This window comes from Amblyomma maculatum, chromosome 7 (assembly GCF_055883805.1).
Source record: "Amblyomma maculatum isolate TAMU_Amacu chromosome 7, ASM5588380v1, whole genome shotgun sequence".
Taxonomy (NCBI): domain Eukaryota; kingdom Metazoa; phylum Arthropoda; class Arachnida; order Ixodida; family Ixodidae; genus Amblyomma; species Amblyomma maculatum.
The window spans coordinates 120,029,012-120,050,099 of record NC_139350.1 but is presented as its reverse complement, the minus strand read 5'-3'; the positions used below and the strand labels follow the sequence as shown (position 1 = coordinate 120,050,099).

The following is a 21,088-nucleotide window of genomic DNA, read 5'->3' as shown; positions in this document are numbered from 1 at the left end:
TATCTGAATACAAACAAAAGCATGCATATTTTTAGTGAGACCATTTTCAGCTACCTAACTTTAATATAATTTCTGTAATCAATGTACTCAATAACCAGAGTTTTAAAAAACAACAGAGAACATAACCGTGGCACTCCACTCCTTCGTTATTAGTAATAATTTCCTATGCCCCGAAAAAAAAAAAAAATTGGCAGCACAACCAATTGCAGATATCTTCTTTCCAGTCATCGGGCAACAGTATATCAAAATTTTAAAATCAATTTATAAGGTCGGCATGTTTACATTTGAATTGCAGCAAAAGCCTTCTACAATTGTCCGTAATGAGATAAATAAGGACATTAGCGTGTTTTTGCTATCAACCGGAAAAAAAGAACGGCGAGAAAAAATTCAAATAGCAGAGTGCGCGAACGTAACTGTGTTCGTTTTTCTTTTTTTTTTTCAGCGCGATGGTACCTGAAGCTTTGCACATGTTGGCAGCTGTGAAGGCTCACATAGTCATCTTGCACTCCTTTGGATGCTCTTTACGCGCTGCTCACAGGAGTGCTTTAAGGAAATATTGTATTACTCGTGTTTGTCGTAAACCGCAGAGCTGCATATAAATAAGAAATCATTCATGCCGCCCCGAGTCGAATTATAACCTAGAAAATGGGCAGAAATATAATGGTACATAATTCCAACCAAAATAAAAATTGTTTCAAGCAGGCGAACGCCCCTATGTGTAAAAAACAAGCGCCTGTCCTAGACGCGCCCATAGAAACGCCAGCGAAACGAGCGACGAGACAGGCCCCCAGTACCCGTGCTGCCCCTGGCGGCCGCGCCATGCGTAAAAGTCACACTAAGCGGCCGCTCCCAGCGGCGCTGTCGGAGCACCTCTCTTTCCTCCACCGTGGCACAGACTTTTAACACTACTGACAGTTTTCTTCACAAGGTCATTTTTGTTCTTGAGGAGGCTAAAGGAAGAGGCGTCCTTGTGCTGTGGAATGTCAGTGTGCGCTAAAGATCCCTTGGTTGTTGAAATTACTTCGGAGCCCTCCTCTGTTTTTCCTCTTGCTCTTTCCACTTTCCTCCTTTCCCTTACATCGCGGAGTTCAGGTGTCCACAGAAACAAGTGTGACCGATACTGTGCCATTCCCTTCCTGTGAATCAATGGTATATTATATATATATCTGTCGCCTTCCAGGGATAAATTGAAGACATTCATCCTGTAAATTTGTTTTTTTTTTTTTTGAAGCGGAAGCTTGACTACGCCAGTCAGCTTGAGCCTTCAGCAGCGTCAGTGTTGGTAGGGTCAGTGGTAGCTGGCAGCTGACATGGCGCGCACTTACTTGGCTTAAGGTTGCCTGACATTACGTTTGGCTGGAGCTGCCAACTCGGCCTCTCCTTTCATGTGGGAAGGTGATATCAGACCCAGCCTGCTAGGGCCCTGGCATTCACATTACTCCTAGGCCACGCAGGCACGTTGATACTGCTTGGTTAAAGCAGGGCTTTATATGTGGGCTGGTAGACTAGCCTACACTATGGAGTCGTATGCTTAAAGGCGGAGATTAAGCGCCCCCCATAAATCGGCCACAGGCTTAGCCAGGCAAAAGAAGCTTCCGCTTCCATCCAGGTTTAACCACAGCTAAACCACAGCTAATGTTTTGTGTGTTTATGTATGCGGCAGGAAAGAGGGTCGAAGGACATCGATGTGGCTAAGATAGATTGTTTGTAAGCTAGGGCAGATAAGGTTGTTAGATTATTTACACAGATCTGAGTCGGGTAATTCTGGACAATTTTTTTCTTTGGGGTGCACGTTATTGTTGGAAGGCCCAGATGACTTTTCTCATCTGTGCAGTGTTATTCTGCTTGTTCATGCGTTGTGATGCACGTGCCGAAACATTTTAATAGCAGTCCTTGCAATCTTGAGGCTGTTTATCACCTGAGGGCCTAGATGGCTGTGTCCAATGTCTTCCTGTAATAGGAACTCCCCCCCCACTTTCTTATGTAATTTTTCCATTTTCAACAAAAGATTCATTCATTTATTTTTTCTTTTCAGAAACGTGGAGCTCCTACGCGATTGTATTGGAGACAAAGTAGGTCTCTTCATTCACTGCCTGCCACCTTTGTGAGCGGCTTTGCCACTGGGTTCCTCGAGAGCTGGGACCTTACTCTCGTGATCATGTCAGTCACACCACTGCTTGCCTTTGCCTCGGCCATTCTTGGAGTTGTGAGTTTCCTTCAGAATTTTTTATCTTTAATTTTCATTTGTGGGCACAATTTATCTCGGCGCTGCATAGAAGAATTACAGGTGCATGTGGAGAAGAGGAGGTGGTGCAGGAAAATGTAATTTTTTTCTCACTCATCAATGCTTGTCACTCACTATCCTCACTTTTCCTAATGCACGAGGCACGTTCACAACTGAGATGTCTCATTCAGAGCTGTTTAATAGCACGAGTTGCGAAACTTCCCATAGGGCCCATGTATAAAAAAATACCGATTTTGAGTGGTCAGAATTCGGGTGTTTACGGCTAGTGGCGATGTCTGGTGCCAATAAAGTAAACTATGTCTTAGTTGCAAACTTTCAGATGGTTTATAAATGCACAGCCACCTGGCAGATAAGATTAGTTGAAGGGAGCCAGTAGCAAAAACTATTACACTTAAGAGCCATAGAGATAGTTAATAGGGAAAAGAGAAAAGAAACGAAAATATTTTTAGAATCCAATATCGGCAATAGGAGATAGCTTTTATTGACCGCTTCTAGATGTTGCCACAGTCCATACCACTCAAAAAATGCTTACTAAAACTAATCACTTTTTGAAGCAGTTTCCCAACTTGTAAAATCGAAAAGTCCTGGTCTCACTGTAAATGTGCTTTGAAGAAAGTGAGTACTGGTACTGAAAGGAAGGAGGTGAAGACTTTGCACCTTGAGGATGCGCTAGAAACCCCCTTGTTGGCATACATCTGCCTGCCAGTCAGGGGACCCCTCGAGATGGCATCACAGCAGAGCGAGGAAGTTTTTCCAAAATGACCACTCATGCTTTGCAGCATGTGTTCTGGTTCATTTATTATGAATACCATGGTATATACATTATAGTGTCCTGTGATGTTTTGACTATTTTTAGATTACATGGGCACATTGTGGCATCCCATTCCTGAAAGTAGAAGACATGGGTTAGCGATTGATAGTCTTTTTACGACATACATGCACATGAAACCAACGATCAGTAAAAAAAGGAGAGCACAGGGTAACAGTACTTTTTCTTATTTTGGTCTTGATTGGAGTGGAGCATTTATAGTTCTCCAATCTTCTAAATAGAAGGTAATTTTACAGGTTGCAGAAGGAAAGATGGCCATTCTGGCTGTGTTTTTTCATATGATGTCTGCAGGTGGCGCTCATGCTACGTGCTGCAATCAACAATACCAAATTCAGCCATGATTGTTTTGCAAATCACCATTTTTTATTATGTGGCAAGAGCCCCTCTGTGAAGGTGCAGTGGTTAGGGCTTTTTTGACTGCTGAACCTGAGGACATTGGATCAAATTTCAGCCATGGTGGCCATGTCCATAGGGTGGCAAAAAGTAAGTCACCTCTGTGCTGTGCAATCTCGGTGCATGTTAAAAGAACCCCAGGGGTTCGAAATTTCTGGAGCCCTCTATCACGGCATCCCTCATAGCCTCAGTAGCTTAGGAACATTAAATCCTTTAAACCTATTGCATCTGGAAAGAATGGGATAGTGCTCCTCATATGTTTGAGAGACCTGTTATGCCTAATTTGGCTCTCGATACATTGGCCAATTGCACAAATTTATCAGCATTATTGTAGTGTTCATTGTGTCTAGCTTTGTTCTGTTGTAGTGTCTGTGTCATCTTCACCCTCAAAGTCTACGACTGTAACAGCATCTTTTTGTGGGAGTGGAAATCAGTGTACTTCTTATGTGGAGCAGCAGCAAATGGAAAGGCAGGTTTTTATCAACTGTGCTAAACTTATTTATGCCACAATGGTGGGAGAGACATACCAGAGAAAGGCTGCATGTGATTGGTGCCACAGTGGGTTTTGTTTTTGCTTGATGTCAGTGTCCCTGGGCTGCTGAAATGGTGCTGTATGAGCTTGTATTTAGTTCACCTAGTGCAGGGAGATCTGACGTATCACCTATTGTAATCCCTGGTATAACGTAAGGATATGCAGCATAACTGTAAATGCAAATTATTGATTCGTGATAGCTTCATCACTTTGCTCTTCAGGATTATCAAAGGTTCATGGGGCTAATCAAACTACTGAACTTCTTATGTTTGAGGAAGAGCATCAAAGAAATGCAGGCCTAGAAAAGAATTGCCAGACTCAAACGCATTTACGTCAGTGAGCACAAGCATCACCAGGATTTCAACTTAGCAGCCTTCACTGAGCCGCACACCTTTGCAACGCTTTCAGGAAGCCTGCTTTGAGAAGTACCAGGTGAAAGAAGGTTTTAGCTGCGAGCATGGCAAATCTTGTGTGCACGTTGTGTAGTCTTCAGATGGTGTCCCACTCAGCTGCCAAGGAGCAAGAAAAACATGCGCAGGATAGAGCTGTAGCTGTAGAGTTTATGGGCGAGATGCAGCCAGTAGCTGGCTTTTGTGCTTGGTACGATGAGCTGCAACACTCAGTCTGTCTTCTCTCTTGTGCCTCCACTGCTCTGTGTCCTTTCCTTGGCTTTCTCAGAGCAGTGTGATATATCCAGGCCTCTCAGAAGGCGGTACTCTTTTATTGTCTTCTTTATTTGTTTATATACTCACAGCTCTTCTCTGACTCATGATTACAGCCCATTTCATATGTGTGCATGAGCATTTGAGTGCTTTTCTTGAGGTTAGGTGCACATGATAAAGCATGCATGCAGGAATGGTGAAATTTGTATAAATGCTCCTCAAGGCAATGCACTGACATTTGCACCCTGGCAAGAGTTGATTTCACTTTTGAGTAGCTGCACCCTTGTGCATGCTATTATTGCTAGCTCATAATTACAGTCATGCGTTGCTCTTGTATGCGGTTACGGACTGAATTTTTCCTTTATCGTCAGGAACATGACTGCCCTAGAAGCAGGCAACACTACTGCACAACGCAGTTATGTTTCATGGCATTTGGATTTGGCCTCACATTTGTGGTCCTCTATGATACCTGTGCACTTGCCTTCTGGTAAGCCCAGATGCGACATATGGATGTGTTGACAGAGTCTTAGAATGCACCTGGCTGTCAAGTACATGGCTCTTATTGCTTGCACATTTGGCATTTCATCCTGTGCAGATCTCATGTGCTATGCTTGAAGCATAACGAAGGCATCTAGTTTTTAACCACATACAGAAAAATTTGGGCTGCATTATTTATCTCCCCGCAGGGGGCATCTGCTAAACCAGATGTTTGGTGTACCGTGCGACACCACGGACCCCAGCACCCACGCTTAGCCGTGCGTGGCATCGCCGTGTCCGGGGAAAAGGGGATCCTGGTGGTTGAGCCGATGCCGAGTGTTTGGACCTTTAAGGCCCCTCGGCGGAGGCAACACACCACTTTGGCCCCAGCTTCACGTAGACGGCACCTCCGGGCTGACCCACCCGGGGGAAATCGGCAGTCGTCTTTTCCTGTCCTCCCCTCCATCTTTCACTTTCCTATCTCCTTTCCTACAACTGTCCTGTCCTCTCCTCTCTTCTTGGTTTTTCTTTTTCCAGGCGGCTAGGGTTAACCTTGTGTGGCGTACCACCCTGAGTACCGCCGTATTTGGTTATAGCTGGGGTGTACAGCTGGCATGGGCTGGACTTGGTTGCAAGTTCCTGTCCTGCCCCCTTGTTGGGCTCCATGGTGGGCGGCTGGCACCTTGGCCGAACAACACACATATTACATGGCTTCTTCTACTGTAAAAACTGATCGCCTAAACAAAAAAAGGCGCACCGAAGAAATTGCAGAATTCCTGCAAAAACCTAAGAAAAGCTTCCCCAAATATCACGTCGTGCACTCCGAAGTTGAAGGAAAGCCGGCCCGAACTTTGTCCCCATTTCTAGTGTCAAAATGTTTCTCAGCTGTCCTTGGTCCGAAATACAAAGTCACAAAAATAGCAAACGGAGACCTACTGCTTGAATTAAACGACGAAACACAGTATGCAAAGCTTCCAAACCTCCACTGCATTGGGGATGTCAATGTGACCATCACCGCCCATAGATCTTTGAACACCGTGCGTGGTGTAATCTCCGATAATGACTTCCTCCACATAAGCGAGCAAGAAATGCTAGAAGGTCTTGCAGAACAAAATGTGGTAAATGTGCACAGGATAACAATCCGAAGAGATGATAAAGAGATACCTACTAAACATCTCATTCTCACATTCAGCTCAAGCGTATTGCCAGAAAAGATCGAAGTAGGATACCTGAAAGTTGAAGTCCGACATTATATACCGAACCCCCGAAGATGTTTTAACTGCCAACGATACGGCCACGGATCACAAAGTTGTCGCAGTCGCAAAACATGCGCAAAATGTGCTTCGAAAGAACACCAGTCTGAAAACTATGATGCCTCATCGCCACACTGCGTGAACTGCGAGGGGGACCATCCTGCCTATTCTAGATCATGCCCAAGTTGGAAGAAAGAAAAAGAGATCATCACTATCAAAACTAAAGAGAACATTTCATTTACAGAGGCCAGAAAACGACTTGCACAAACTAATCTTTTTCTATTCACTGGAAAACCAGACTATGCGGTTGTAGCGTCCAAGGGCGAGGCACTACACCGCAATCAGGCGTCTGCCAAGGTGTCTTCGGAACCTGAGGCAGGGCCATTCTGCTCGCCCCAGGCAGAAGCAGCAAAGGCTGCTCTGCCAGTTTCAAAAGAGGGCTTGCCGACCACGGAGTCGGTAGCCCGCAAGGTTTCCCCTACCAGGGGGAGACCTAAGAATCGGTCGTCCGTGCCTTCACCACGGACCTCCAGCGCCTCGGGTGAGGCGATGGACTTCTCCCCCAGCACTTCTGGGCTGCAGGGGAGGAGGCACTCACTTGAAAAAAAGGGAAAACCACGTATAACCCCTCCTGAAGTAAAGTAACTTTTCTTAATCCCCAACATATCATAATGGCTTACATAGTACAGTGGAATTGTAGAGGTTTATTGAGAAATTACGCAGACATTACAGATATCCTCACAACCATGACACCCACAGCTGTGTGTCTTCAAGAAACAAACCTTGGGCCTCAGCACACAAATATCTTTAAAAAGTTCAAAACTTTCCGAAAAGATCGAACGCATGCTGGTAGGCTGTCAGGAGGTGTCGCCATAATAATACAACCTGATGTCCCTGCCAGACAAATACCACTCAAAACAAACCTTGAAGCAGTGGCCGTAACCATCATAAGCCACAAAACGATAATAATATGTTCCCTCTACATACCACCACAACTCTCAATTACACTACATGAATTAGAAGACTTGACTGAGCAGTTGACAGAACCATTCTTGATTGTTGGGGATTTAAATGGGCACTCCCACTTCTGGGGAAGTGACCATACTGATACCAGAGGACAGATCTTAGAAGACTTTATACTTTCAAATAATATATGCCTTTTAAACACCGGGAAGCCGACGTATTGTTGCCCCAGCTCTGGAAAAATGAGCTGCATTGATTTAGCCTTCACATCTCCATCACTTTTTAATGATTTTAATTGGGATGTTTTAAATGACCCTCTGGGAAGCGATCACTTACCGACAGTTTTAAAGTTATCATCATCCACACCCATCATCCAATCGAGGCCACGGCGCTGGAAACTCCACCTCGCTGATTAGTCGGTTTTTAGAACGAACGCTGCGCTAGAAAAAGTATATTCTGAAGATTTGAGCGTAGAAGAAATAAATGAAATGTTTATCGCGTGCATAATTTCAGCAGCACTATTATCCATTCCACAAACGTCACAACACGCAAGAAAAAAACACAAAGTATGGTGGACGGAGGCATGCAAATTAGCCAAAAAAGAACAAAACAAAGCATGGGGCATCCTCCGCAGATATCCGACACATGAGAACCTGATTAACTACAAGGAAGCCAAAGCCAGAGCGCGGTATGTCCAGAGAAACGCGGAGAAAACTTCGTGGCAAAAATATGTGTCCTCGATAAACAGCTCGTTGCCCTCCAAAAAAATATGGGAACAGGTCCGAAAATTTACAGGAGATTTCACCCCTTATACATATCCTATGCTGACACCACCCAGAACACAAACAACATTAGAAGAACAAGCGAACATTTTAGCCGAACACTTTGCCAATGTGTCAAGCTCATCTAACTACACTCGCACATTTCAAAAGCATAAAACAACAGCAGAAAAGCAAAAGCTTCCCCTTCAGACAGGTGTAAATGACGACTACAATGCACTTATAACAATACATGAATTAAACAGAGCCTTATCTTCTGGCAAAAAAACAGCACCGGGACTTGACAATGTACACTACCAAATGCTCGCCCATCTCTCACAAGCCGCTGTAGAAGCATTGCTGAATTTTTTTAATAAAATATGGACGACTGGCAAGATACCAGAAGCTTGGAAAAAAGCCATAATAGTACCTTTTTTGAAATCAGGCAAACCCCCCACATGTCCTAGCAGTTACAGACCAATAGCCCTAACCAGCTGCATTGCGAAATCTTTTGAAAGCATCGTAAACATCAGACTAACCTTTTTTCTTGAATCCCGGCATCTTCTCGATATACATCAATGCGGCTTCAAAAAGGCATCATCAACAACCGATCACCTTGTCCGCCTCGAGAACACAATCCGGGAGGCGTTCAGCCACAGGCAGCACTGTGTCGGGGTCTTCTTCGACCTGGAGAAGGCCTACGACACCACGTGGAGGTTCGGTATCCTCCGCGACCTAGCAGACCTAGGTATCCGGGGCAGGATGCTGAGCTGCCTGAATGACTTCCTGACGAACCGTACATTTCAAGTCCGTTTAGGCACAGTATTCTCCACGACTTTTGCACAAGAAAACGGCGTGCCGCAGGGGTGTATTCTAAGCACAACTCTCTTTATAGTGAAAATGAACTCGTTATCTGCAATAATCCCAAAGTCCATAATGTACTCCGTCTACGTAGATGACCTGCAAGTAGCATGCACTTCCTCCAACATATCCACCTGTGAGAGACAACTACAACTGACACTAAATAAACTAGCTACCTGGGCAGACAGCAATGGATTTAAGTTCTCTCCTCAAAAGACAGTGGCCGTTGTGTTTTCATTGAGACGAGGCTTACAGAATTATCCCACGTTATACCTCAACCAAACCATACTACCAGTGAAACATGAACATAAATTTTTGGGTATCACATTCGACAAGAAACTTTCATTTCTTCCCCATATAAACAATCTGAAAAAGAAAGCAGCCCAATCACTTAACGTCCTAAAGGTGCTGTCGCGAAAACGGTGGGGGTCCGACCGAGCATGCCTTCTGCAAATCTACCGCTCCGTGGTGCGCTCTAAGTTAGATTACGGTTGTATAGTATATGGTTCAGCTAGGACATCCTATTTAAACCGACTAGACCCGATACACAATCTTGGATTACGGTTAGCAGTTGGCGCGTACAGAACATCCCCAATAACCAGCCTCTATGTAGAAACAGATGAACCTGCATTAAACGACAGACGATGCGCCCTAACATGTGCATACATCCTGAAACTTCGTTCTCAACCAAAACATCTATGTCATTCAGTAGTCACGGAATGTCCCTCTAGGACAGTCTTCAACAACAAGCCCCGGTTGATTAAGCCGCTTCTCATGCGCTTCGAACAAATGTGCCAAGATTTAGACATTAGTGAATTGCCAAGTATTGCCCCAAGAAATAAACCACTCCCACCATGGTACACCCTCCCAGCAGTTTTTTGAAACTGCGTTAGTGTCAGGTCGAAAACACGCACACCACATGAGCATATATCACAAGAATACCTTGCATTAAAAGAAAAATATAAAAATTGCATTGCATTTTTTACAGACGGCTCAAAAACTAAAGACTATGTTGGCAGTGCAATAGTACAAAATAACACAGAGAAAATAACACGACTACCCCAGTGTGCATCAGTTTTTACAGCCGAATGCTACGCTGTCTGTGTTGCTGTGGAGAAAATATTGGATAAGAACATCAAAAACAGCATCATCTACACAGATTCATTAAGCGTCATCAGTGCAATAAACTCCAAAAATGCTGTTCAACCACTGATAGGAAACATTATACACAACATAGTAAATATCACAAGAAGAAAACATACTATCAAATTCTGCTGGGTACCCAGTCATGTTGGGATAAAGGGTAATGAACGAGCAGATATATGCACAGCAAGTGCGAAAAATTTACAAATAAAGCAAATCAACATGCCACACAGAGACGGAATGAACTTAGTACGTACGAAATTACGAGCTAAATGGCAGGCTGATTGGGAAAGCGAAGCAGAGAACAAGCTTCACTCCATAAAGCCCATATTAGGAGAATGGCAATCATGTGAACATCAGAAACGTTTCATTGAGGTAATTTTATGTCGTCTGCGCATAGGCCATACACACATAACACATAACTTCCTACTACCTGTATGTGAAATGTGTGGACATGAGCTAACAGTAAATCATATTTTAATCTCATGCTCACAACTCGAGGAGCACAGGAAAAAATATTTTACTGTATTTTACAAAGAACACATCCCATTTCATCCCGCATTGCTTTTAGGCCAAGAAGCACTTGTTGATTTTTCACTTGTTTACGGATTTTTAAAGGAAGCCAATGTTTTAAACCAAATCTGAGCATCATTACTGTAGCCACTTGATCGTCTAACCTTGCGGTTGGCGCATGATAGCCACAGTTGCTTATGCGCCATAAAACTCCATATAACTAACTAACTGCATTATTTATCTGTTTATTTTATCTTAGAATACTGTCGATTCTAGTTGGTATTATTACAGGAGTGGGAACACAATTTTTCAGGCTAGTGTAGTATATTAGCTTATGTTTAACAAATGAAATAGCTGATACATTCACCTTGCAAGGAAATATGGTGCCTTTTGGAGAGGTACCTTCCTAACAGTAACATTCCTGAATTGTTAAAATATTTGAAGAACATACATGCAGTTCCTGATGTCTCGATACAGAAGCAGAATGTTTACATATATACTGTTTACATCCGGGATTCTCAGTCATTTCTATCCTTAGCTTTATCCCAGTGGCTTTAAAAAGGTGTTGAGGAACCATGCATTCCTCAGTTTCCATCTCTTCCTGCCTGACATGCACGCAAAAAGGGGCTCGCATGCACATGCCTTCTTAAAAAATGAGCGGGTTCAATTCATAAGGGCTGGATGTACAGTGAAGCAGTCTGATGTGAGCACTTACAATATGCATATGGCATGATTAGTAATGATGTGGTTACAATTAAGGGGTTTGAAGAAAACTTTGATGGTTTAGGTGTGCATGGATTTAGCTGCTTGGAGGATGCAGAAAGCTCTCCAAGAAATCCAAGGGTTCTGCAGAATCCACTTTGATAACTCTTGCTTTGCTTTATGCCATTATAGTCTTTCATTTTAAAACGTACATTATTTGTTGAGATGTTGAAAGAAAGCATTAAAAACTTAGAAACAGATATTCAGTCACGCCACAATTGTAGTTTAGTCAGATGTTCATCTTATTTCATTCTTCATACCGTCGAACCTTGATATATCGGACTCCAAGGGGAGTGCACAATAGTTTGGATATCGATAATTTGATATACAAAAACCGGCTTGACACCTCTTACAATCATGACAAATCACACTTTATTTCCTTGCATAATAGGCCCACCAATTATTTTTGCTGATGAGAATTTGAAGAAAAAAAATCATCAGTATGTTTGTGGGTCCCTCCGTTTCGTGCCATGATCATCGCAGCCCACAGCTCATTCCCATGCCAGCGTACCAAGATGCTGGTGGCGATAACATCATGAAGTGTTTTGACTCCTGCAGGAAGGGGGGGGGGGGTGCTGGCAGTACCCCCTTCCCCCCCCCCCCTGAAATTAGAGTTCGTGAAGTTAGTTCGATATACGAAGTACCCTTTCCATATTTTTACATAGGATTTTCAAGGGGATAATCTGGGAGTTCAGTATAACCAAAATTCTAAAACTTCTGGTTTGGTATATCCAGGTTCAACTGTGCTCTGCTACACGGGCTCTTTGGGCAATATTTGAACTTATATTTTTGCAGCCAAAATGTACTTGAAAGTGCTTTGCATTCCTAATCCCTTTATGCTTCCCTTCAGGTACAGTTCTGTTCCTGTGGCAGCTTTGAGGTTGGACCCCAGCAGGGCATTCATTGGCTTAATTTTGCTACTGCTTCCCGTGAGGGATGTTGACTTGTCCCTAATCGCCCTGTCTGTCATTTGTTGTCTTCTTTGCAGTCGTGGTGGGCTCATTCTCACTGGGCAGTGCTCTTCCTCAGCTGAACAGCATCACTGTGGCACAGGTGGCAGCTGGGTGTGCCGTCATTGGCAGGGTGAGTTTTTATGCCTCTGGCTAATATTGAGCAATGAAACTAAGGACTTTGTTTCAACCTTCCTTTTCTTTTCTCACTTGACCATAACTAGATATTCCCAACGCCTTAACAAGCCAAGAAAATATCTCGCAATTAAGGCAGCCAAGTGACAACACAAAGTAGAGAGCTTTAGCTGTAGTGGAATTCTGTCCTCTGAACTTTGAGAGTGAAGAAGGTACTATATTTGACTGGCCTATTTCATGCAATTACTATTTGTGTTTATTTGTCCTAGTTTGGCATTGTGGCTCACCTTTCCCTTGTGTACACTGTGTTGTCAACTTTCTTTGCACTTGACGATTTAACTTTTATTTTTTAACTCGCTCTCTTCCCTTTGGGTCATATGGATCAAGGTAGAGGGTGTTAATCAATGAGACCGAACTTTAGGGCACTTTTTGTGAAGGGGATAAATAAATGCAGTCACTTGTGAGACTGCCATATCCAACCTCTATACTTGAAAGCTTGTTCATGGACCAAATAAAGCATAAGATATTTCCCTGGTGGAAGCTGGAGAAAGTTTTGATCACATTAAGTGGCAGGCAAAGCACTTTGAAAGACGCATGATTCAAGAGAACTTAGAAATGTGCTTGCTGGCTTTGTTGTTGTTCAAAGTCATGATGTCCGAATAATTTGGCTTGCCACTCTAAGACCTGCTGCCACCACTTGGGCAAGTGTTCTGTGAGAAGGTTGTAAAAGGGCCAGATCAATACCAAACTTCTCTTATGCAAATGAACCTTAAACAGCCTGGGGAACAAGGCTGACATTTACCACCAAGAAGGTTTCACCTTAGAAACAAGCCTGCTTAGGCTACTGAATTTGGCTTAAAAAAAATGCTCTTGAAAGATATATTTTCATGCATGTAATGGATCAGCACAGTTTTATCTGGAGACGTGCTTGCTTGAACAGCTGCTGTTGACCCACACAGAACAACATACGTTTGAAATCCCATTTTGACAGGTGATGCCAGAGAATAGCAGAATACTGCAGTTGATTTAGCCTGGCATGCAAGAGTTGCAAATGCCTGGAAACCATTGCATATATTCTGTGGTTCTAACCTGACTTTGAGGCTTCATGCTTTTTCCTGGGGACTTCATGAAGCCAAATGGACACTGGACCTTCCTTAGAACTGGGATACTTGGACTATGTGTCGACTGGTCCATGGCACATGGATTGTGACCGTAGTAAACTAAGCCAGTTGGCCTCAGTGGGCCAGTTATAAATTAATGCATGAGTATATGCATGCACTTAAAATTTTTTCTCTTCTTGTCTGTCTTCTTTCCCTCTTTTCATCCACATTTCCCACTTTCCCCTGTGCAGGGTAGCTCACAAAAACACCTATGCCTAACTTTCTTGCCTGTCCTCTTCTCTTACCTTTCTCTTCCCTTCTCATCTTGCAGGTCTACCTATGTCACATCACAGCTGGTATTTATTTTCTTGGGCTTTCAGGAGGGCTGCCACTTTTCTTCATTTCTTTTACTGCTCCTGAGTAAGGCCACAATGCAAGGCTTCCCAGCGGCCTGGCAAAAATGGTTGTACTAACAAGTGCAAAAACTTAATATCAATTTTTTGCGTCTGCGTCTTCATTTAAAAGGTGTTATTGAAACATTTACAGTGGACAAAAACCAGCATAGCCATGGTATGACCCTGTGAAAACTGGCATACCTCTTGCAGGGGTGGAACTGCTGTGCCAAACTGCACCAAATCAGAAATCCTACTACATGCTGCTACAAAATCAATTTTTTGATTACTTCAGTGCCACGCCTGCACCAAAAGTCGTTGAATAACTTTGCAAGGTGGAAGAATACTTTTGCAGGTCCTGAGCGGACAATCACGTCACACAAAATTTACTTTTGTCTACGTCACTTCTGCGTCTCCTGCTGGTGCTCTCTTTTTTTCGATCTACTGGGAGGGAGTGAGCTGCAAGATATATCTCAAGTCCAGTGCGCAGGAAGGGTGAAGGGAGAGGCTGGCAGGCTGGCCGTTGAAGGGTCGAAGCACGTTCAAACGCATGATGGCTTCGAGCTGCCCTGGGCGCTCGCTTAACACACACACACATGTGTAAAGGATGTGCGAGCAAGCGGTTTAAAACGAGCGACGGTTTGGAACTGCGCTCGGTAAAGCACAGCGGGGCAGTATGCATGCTTGCTTGCTTTTTTTTTCGAACCAGTGAGTTATGGGCTGTAATGGCCTGAGTAGCAGTGGAGGGAGCGCTAAGGATTTGAATGCTTCAGTGCGCACACAGTGGACTTTGTTGGCTGCTTTTGTACCTTAAGTTCAACCCCTTATGTGAAACATCTTGTATAATTTCACAGCTTAATCGAAACGTCAACATTTATGCGCCCTTTAGAAGATTACATCAGTCTTGACAGTTATTTCTTTTCTATCACTACAAAACTGCATGTGTGTGGGTGTGCGCGTGTGCAAATAACTCAGCACAGGTACTCAATATATTTGCAGCCCCACATACGGTCAGTAGGTACCCTTGGACGTTTTCATTGCAATGAGGAAAGCATACTCACAATCCCCGCAGTGCGCTGCGAAGACGCAGACTCATGACTCCGAGTCCCTGCATCGCTTTGATTAACTAGCCACTCCACCAAACCACCGGAAAAAAAAGAACAAAAGTAAAGATTGCGAACGCACGGAATAAGAGGTATGACATCGCAACGTAATCAACTGTCGCAACCGTCACGATGATGCCTGAATCGTAACGAGCAATTTAAAGACGCCACCGCTGTGGGAATGTTTGCGCTGTAGAGGCGCGTATGCACCTGTACGCGCTTTTGAAAGCGGGCGAACCTTTTGACCGAGCAGCGCCAGCAGCGCGACTCTCTCAAGGAACGAAAAAGAAATCCCCACCCAGGACCTGCAAAAATATATTTCCCCCTTTCCCTCCAATCAGCACGGGTCTTGAAGGAAAAAGGCGCCTCGACGTTAGCCTGATGTACAGGACAAGGACACGTAGAAAAGACGTCAGAATGAGGAAAAGGTACAAGAAGAGATCAGGCTGGCCAAGAATTTGATCACCAATGCTGAGCTGCTTTTCTCAAATGGCGTCAAGACTAAAAATTTTGCAGACATTGAGAGTGGACAAACTCTCCTGAAGAATGGAGAGGGAAGGCTCGCAGCAGCGCTGTCCAAGCCAAAGTCATCAAGACGAGAGAAGAAATAGTGCCTTAAAGTTGCAGCTTTAAGAAGTGGCAGTTCTAAATTCCTACAGAGAGTTTTTGTATTAAGACAGCTAGCTACCTTGTTTCCAAGGCTACAGTGTTTACAGTGTTGTTTCATATCTCGTTATGCCTTCGCTCTGAATAACAAAGGCTTTATTTTTAGCAAAACCTCATGTTGACTTAATTTAGGGCTTTTTAAAGAAAGAACAGCACATTACACTGCATTTGAGCTTGAAGCTTGTTTTTGCATGGCTATGGTCATTATAAACATCTGAGCAATTGGGTTTCAGAAATAAAACAAGCCACCTTTATTTAAGCATATCGAGATTTGAAATTTTGCTACGAAACCTTTTTTTTTTCTGCTACAAAAGCTCAAATATTTGCTACAAAATGGCATTTTTTCTGCTACAAGACTTGAAATTTTTGCTACAAAAGCTGCTACAAGCAGTCCCACCACTGCTTGTTTTTTCATGTGCACGAAAATTGAGCCATGCAATAATAGCTGGATGCTCTTATCAGAGGGTCTATCATCTTTGCAAATAGATTATGATGTTTAGCGCCCCGCTGTGTGTTTATTTTTTATATTTTAAATGTGTGTTCATGTTTAATTTATTGTGTATTGGTGAATTAGCAGTCAATCGTGTATGTATGTAGTTTTTGATTGGGTTTAGCTGTCACATGTCATCATGACAAGGCTGCAATAGTCTCAGTGTTCGCATTTATTGAACTCCGCTTCACTAAATTTCCAAAATGTTGCAGGGGTGCATGCCTTTCCAGTGGTGCTTCCTCTTAATGGCACTCTGGCAGTCACTTTTTAGATACGAAGCCATTTTGGGTATGCAAAAGTTAATTTTATTGTAAAAGTCATCATGAATCTTTTTCTTGATATCTTTGTGTGTTTTTGTGTGTGAGTTATGTTCATTGAACCCTCAAGAGTCTTGTGACTCATACTCAGAGTGGGACTGCAGCTAAAGCAGTTCACGTCCCATTTGTCCATGATAAGGACATCACTTTATCTCAAGTGTCTTGGTCATGAGGTAAGGATGCTGCTTCACAAAATCAAGCCAGGAATTTTTCACTTGCACCTCTGTTTTTTGTTTTTATGTTTTTTGCTTGTGTACCTGGTGTCTGTGTGAGTCTGTTGCCACTCTTCGCACTCTACTTTCAACATGAAGAAAAAGAAAATAAGTGGCTTTTTTGTTGGCTTGTCTGGAGATCAGTGATACAGTCATGATTTGCACCATCGTTAAGTCATTGCCTCCTCTGTAAGATGCTTTTGCATCAGTCATGTTCCTGTAGGAGCTACGCTGTCACCATTGGCAAGGGTCTGCCAACGGATGGTGCGAGGTACCGATCTCATTACAGATCATGCCGTCTACATTTCGTGGCAGTGGGAAGGTGGATATGGTAGCCGCAGATACGCGTCCTTTCTAGTGGAACATATTACATTGCCTTTTCAATCGTGTTGAAGACAAACCTCTACTTGGCAGTAGACTCTAATATTAACCTAATCCGGGGGTTTGTATTATTAGCCAAGGCTCCTTCTGTCCTCTTTTTTATGCCACTATTGGCTGGTAATCTAGCTCGCAAACAGCGTATCATTAGAAATATTCTTATCCTATTTTGCATAGCATCTCCAAGAATGCAGACACACTATTTGTGAATGTGCAACTCGTCGTTTGTTGATTTTATGCTTTTCTCCCAAAAGTGAAAGTCCTCAGTCCACATCTTGCACAGAGTCTTACGTAGACGTTAGAGCTCTTTGAGTTTTTAGCTGAAGCTCGCAATGCATCTTCTCGCTTCTTGTGTGCCGTAGTGTTCGTACAGAAATACCTGGTGTCTCAACAGTTATGGTGTTTGTCTGCTGACCTGAAAGATGCAGTTTCGATCCCAGCCGTTTTGGTGGAGGTGAAAGGCTAGACGCTTGTGTACTACAGTGTGCAATGTCAGTGCACGTTGAAGAATGGCAGTTGTCTGAAATTACTGGAGCCCTGCACTATGCACGACTTAACTCTCGTATGTACTGCACCTTATTTCACATCACATCTTCAGCACTTTTCTGGACAACGGTTCCTGCTTTAGATACCTTGAGGTGATGTGCCTGTCAGTTGCTCCGAGAGCATATTTACTGAAAAGAGGCTTGGCAAATTTCTTGGTTACTAGCTCCAGGAGTTTCTTGTGGTGGTCACCGTGCATGTTTTGTGAACAGCTCAGAATGGGCAGCTCCTGCATCATTTAAACACTTCTATGTACGCATAATTCCAGTGACTTCACGAGGGAGGTTCTGTGCAGCAGCACGTAGTTGACAAACCTCTGAAGACCTGTGAGGAGCTTGAGATGTTCCTGACTTGGATTAGAGAAGGCCATGCAACCTTGTTGTGCTTAGTCTGAGGAGGGGAGGGTTGGCTCTTGATTTATTTATTTATTTTATTTATTCATATATAAATACTGCAGTCCTTAATACAAGACCATAGCAGGTGGGTTCACACATTTGCACAATAACAATGAAAAAAAGACAAGAGAGGTATAGTAGGCAAGGCATTACCAAAAACAAAATTCCAGCATTACACTGAATCATTATTGAATTAGAATACTACAAACGCTCACACGCTACATCATTACTAGAGTACCAGTTACGTTCATCGCGCCCAATGTACAAAGGATTTTATTGGAGCATCAAACCAGTTCAAATGACCTAGAGATGAGTACTCAGATGATCACAGATTATGTAAGCTGCGCTTCAAATAGGGATAAGAAATGATCAGGAAGGGCGTTTCATTCGGTGATAGTTCTTGGAAAACAGGAATATTTGTAGCAGTTTATTCTCGTTAGCAATGGTTTTATGGAAAGAGAGTGTCGCATGCGTGTAACATAACCACTAGAGTAACTAATTACCTGTGTCGTGTCAGTATTATAATATCCAATTATCAACTGGAAAAAGAATTTCAAGCGACAAATCTGATGATGTCGGCAGCAGTGGAACGCAGTCACTTCATTGAAGTTCTCGCTAGCAGCCTTCGTAACAAAGCAAATACTCCAGTCATGGCCATGCTGGCATAGATCTCGCTCTGCTGAGTTGAAAGGAGCTGCTTGGATGCAAAGGAACTTGAGCATCACTAGCACCAGTGCCCCCCCCCTCCTGGCGTCCAAATAACCAATGCCTTTGTTCTCACGGCTCACCTAAACAAGGGGGGGGGGGGGGGGGGGGGTGAGTTTATTCTGCCTATCCCACTGGTGCAAGTGGAAGCATTTTTTTTCTTATTTAAGACATGCACATAACCTCGACATAATGAACGTACCCCACGAATGATAATTCAAAGCATCACTCACTGTAAAATTTCGAGCAAGCACCCCCTCTAACTTCACTGCTAATTTCAGATTTCCACGCTTTTTCGGCACAGTGCCCCTCCCGCCCCCACCCCTCTAACGCTCCACACTTCGCCACTCCCTTCCCTTAGTATGTACCTCACTCACACAACACTGCCAGCCCTATCCAGTCCAAGAATACAGTCCAATCTCAGCTCTTAAAAACATAACAAACAAAAATGATACCAGCACGGCGCTGACTTGCCTGGATTTGCACATGCCTAAAGATTGACAGCTGGCGTCGGATGACCACTGCGAGGGAGACATTCGATGCGAGCGACGACCAACGAAGCTGGCGCCGAAAGAAATAAGACAACCAGGAACATATTTAAATAGCGCTCCGAGAGGAAACGTTGGCATATGCAGGGGCCGAGTTTGCATCCGGCGTAGCGAGAACACTTGGCGGCATCTCGCTGATCTCTCTGTGCAGACTTCTAAGCCCGTAGGCCCGATCGGAGAAAAATGAAACTTTAAATTCATATGCACTGCGCTCATTTTTTTTTTTTTGGTGGGAAAAAATTTGTCGCCATTTTGAACTTCGGTGGCATTCAGGGAAAGTGCCCCCCTGCATTTTTCTTGTAATTTCGGCTTTTGAGAGGGAGGATACTTGCTTGGCATTTTGCAGTATGTGCTGTTTGTAACATATAAATGTAAATATGTAAGAACATAATGAAATATTTAGTTCTGTAACAACAAGCCGAAAAAGAAGGGCAGTCTGTATTTTTCGTTTTAGAAAGAAGGTGCACTAATGAAGACATATAGAGCAAGTGATTTTCGACAGGTGAATTGAATTTCTGGATCGCACATAGAGGGGCACGAGAAATACACAAACTTTGAGCGTCTAGAAACACTTGTACCGATGTGCACACAAATAAATAAAAAGAAGTGAGTGGCAGATGCCGCCAGGATTATCGCGTTGCAGCAATGTGGGCTATTTAGTAGACGTGTGGCATTGTGGAATCGCCAAAAACGGCAAGAGCTAGTAGATGTTTCATTTTGTGGTGCCTGTTCTTTTCGCTGGTTCCACAAACTGAGCTTAAGGACCACTTAAACATAATAAATGATTTTTAGCGCAACAGGGATACAACATAAGAAAGAGAACAACACCGGCGCTTACTCCAACTGTTTAATCAGGAGACAGCATGCGAAATGTATGCATGCGAAACTAAAGAAAGAAAGCTCCTTACTTCCCCTGAAGTAGCGCCAATTTTCCTGCTCAGTGCTCACTGATGAGAACCCTTTACCTACTCACCTGTCAGTCCCTTCCAGCTGATGCGCACGCGTACAAGTCAACAAGACCTGTTTCTAAAACAAGGTAATTTGTGTTCATATGTCGAAACATGCTCAGCAGACCTTGCGTTGGACACAGAGACCTGGGCCTATATTCTGAGTTTGCATCGTTATCGTTATCTCACGTGACCTCGAGGCATCTGATTGGTAAAAAAGCCGGAACCAAGTGTTGCCACTACGGAACCGGAAGAGGTGGCAACACGATGTTCTGGCGTTTCTACCAATCAGATGACTCGAGGTCAGGGAGGTAGCGATACTTTCAATAACAATGCAAACTCGGAATATGGTCCTGGTTATTGTCCGATATTGCTGGTACTGAACTACCCTTGTCCAGCCAGTTTTCGTTATTTAGAAAAGATCGCATTAGCACACGCTGCGGTGGGGTATTAATTGCAGTAAGGAAAAGCCTGCAAGTGCATGTTGTTGATACAGGATCATGTCCGGAAATTTTGTGGGTTGCTAGGAATTCGCTGACAAGCTGAATGATTCTCTAACTTACCTTCAGAACAAATTTCACTTAGCCAATTATTGATTGGCAGGCATATAGGCCCCTCCACAGCACAAGAAAGTGTGAATGCCAGAATTTTCTGGATGTGTTAGTACTTTTCAGTCTGCACCAAATGGTTTCCACCGCTACTGTGGCGATTCAGTCTTGGATCTTGTGCTGACAACGCAACTGGACCAAAAGTCTGTAAACGTGTTGAATGGTCTCAGTGGCTAGAAAGTTTTGCAGAGAGATTCCACAGTAGCCA

The 21,088-nt window shown here is 43.6% G+C and overlaps 1 pseudogene; it reads left to right on the top strand.

Annotated features, from left to right (window-relative positions):
- The window catches only part of LOC146184563 (phosphatidylcholine translocator ABCB4-like), a 49,154-nt pseudogene that overhangs the window by 13,932 nt on the left and 14,134 nt on the right, over window positions 1-21,088 (top strand).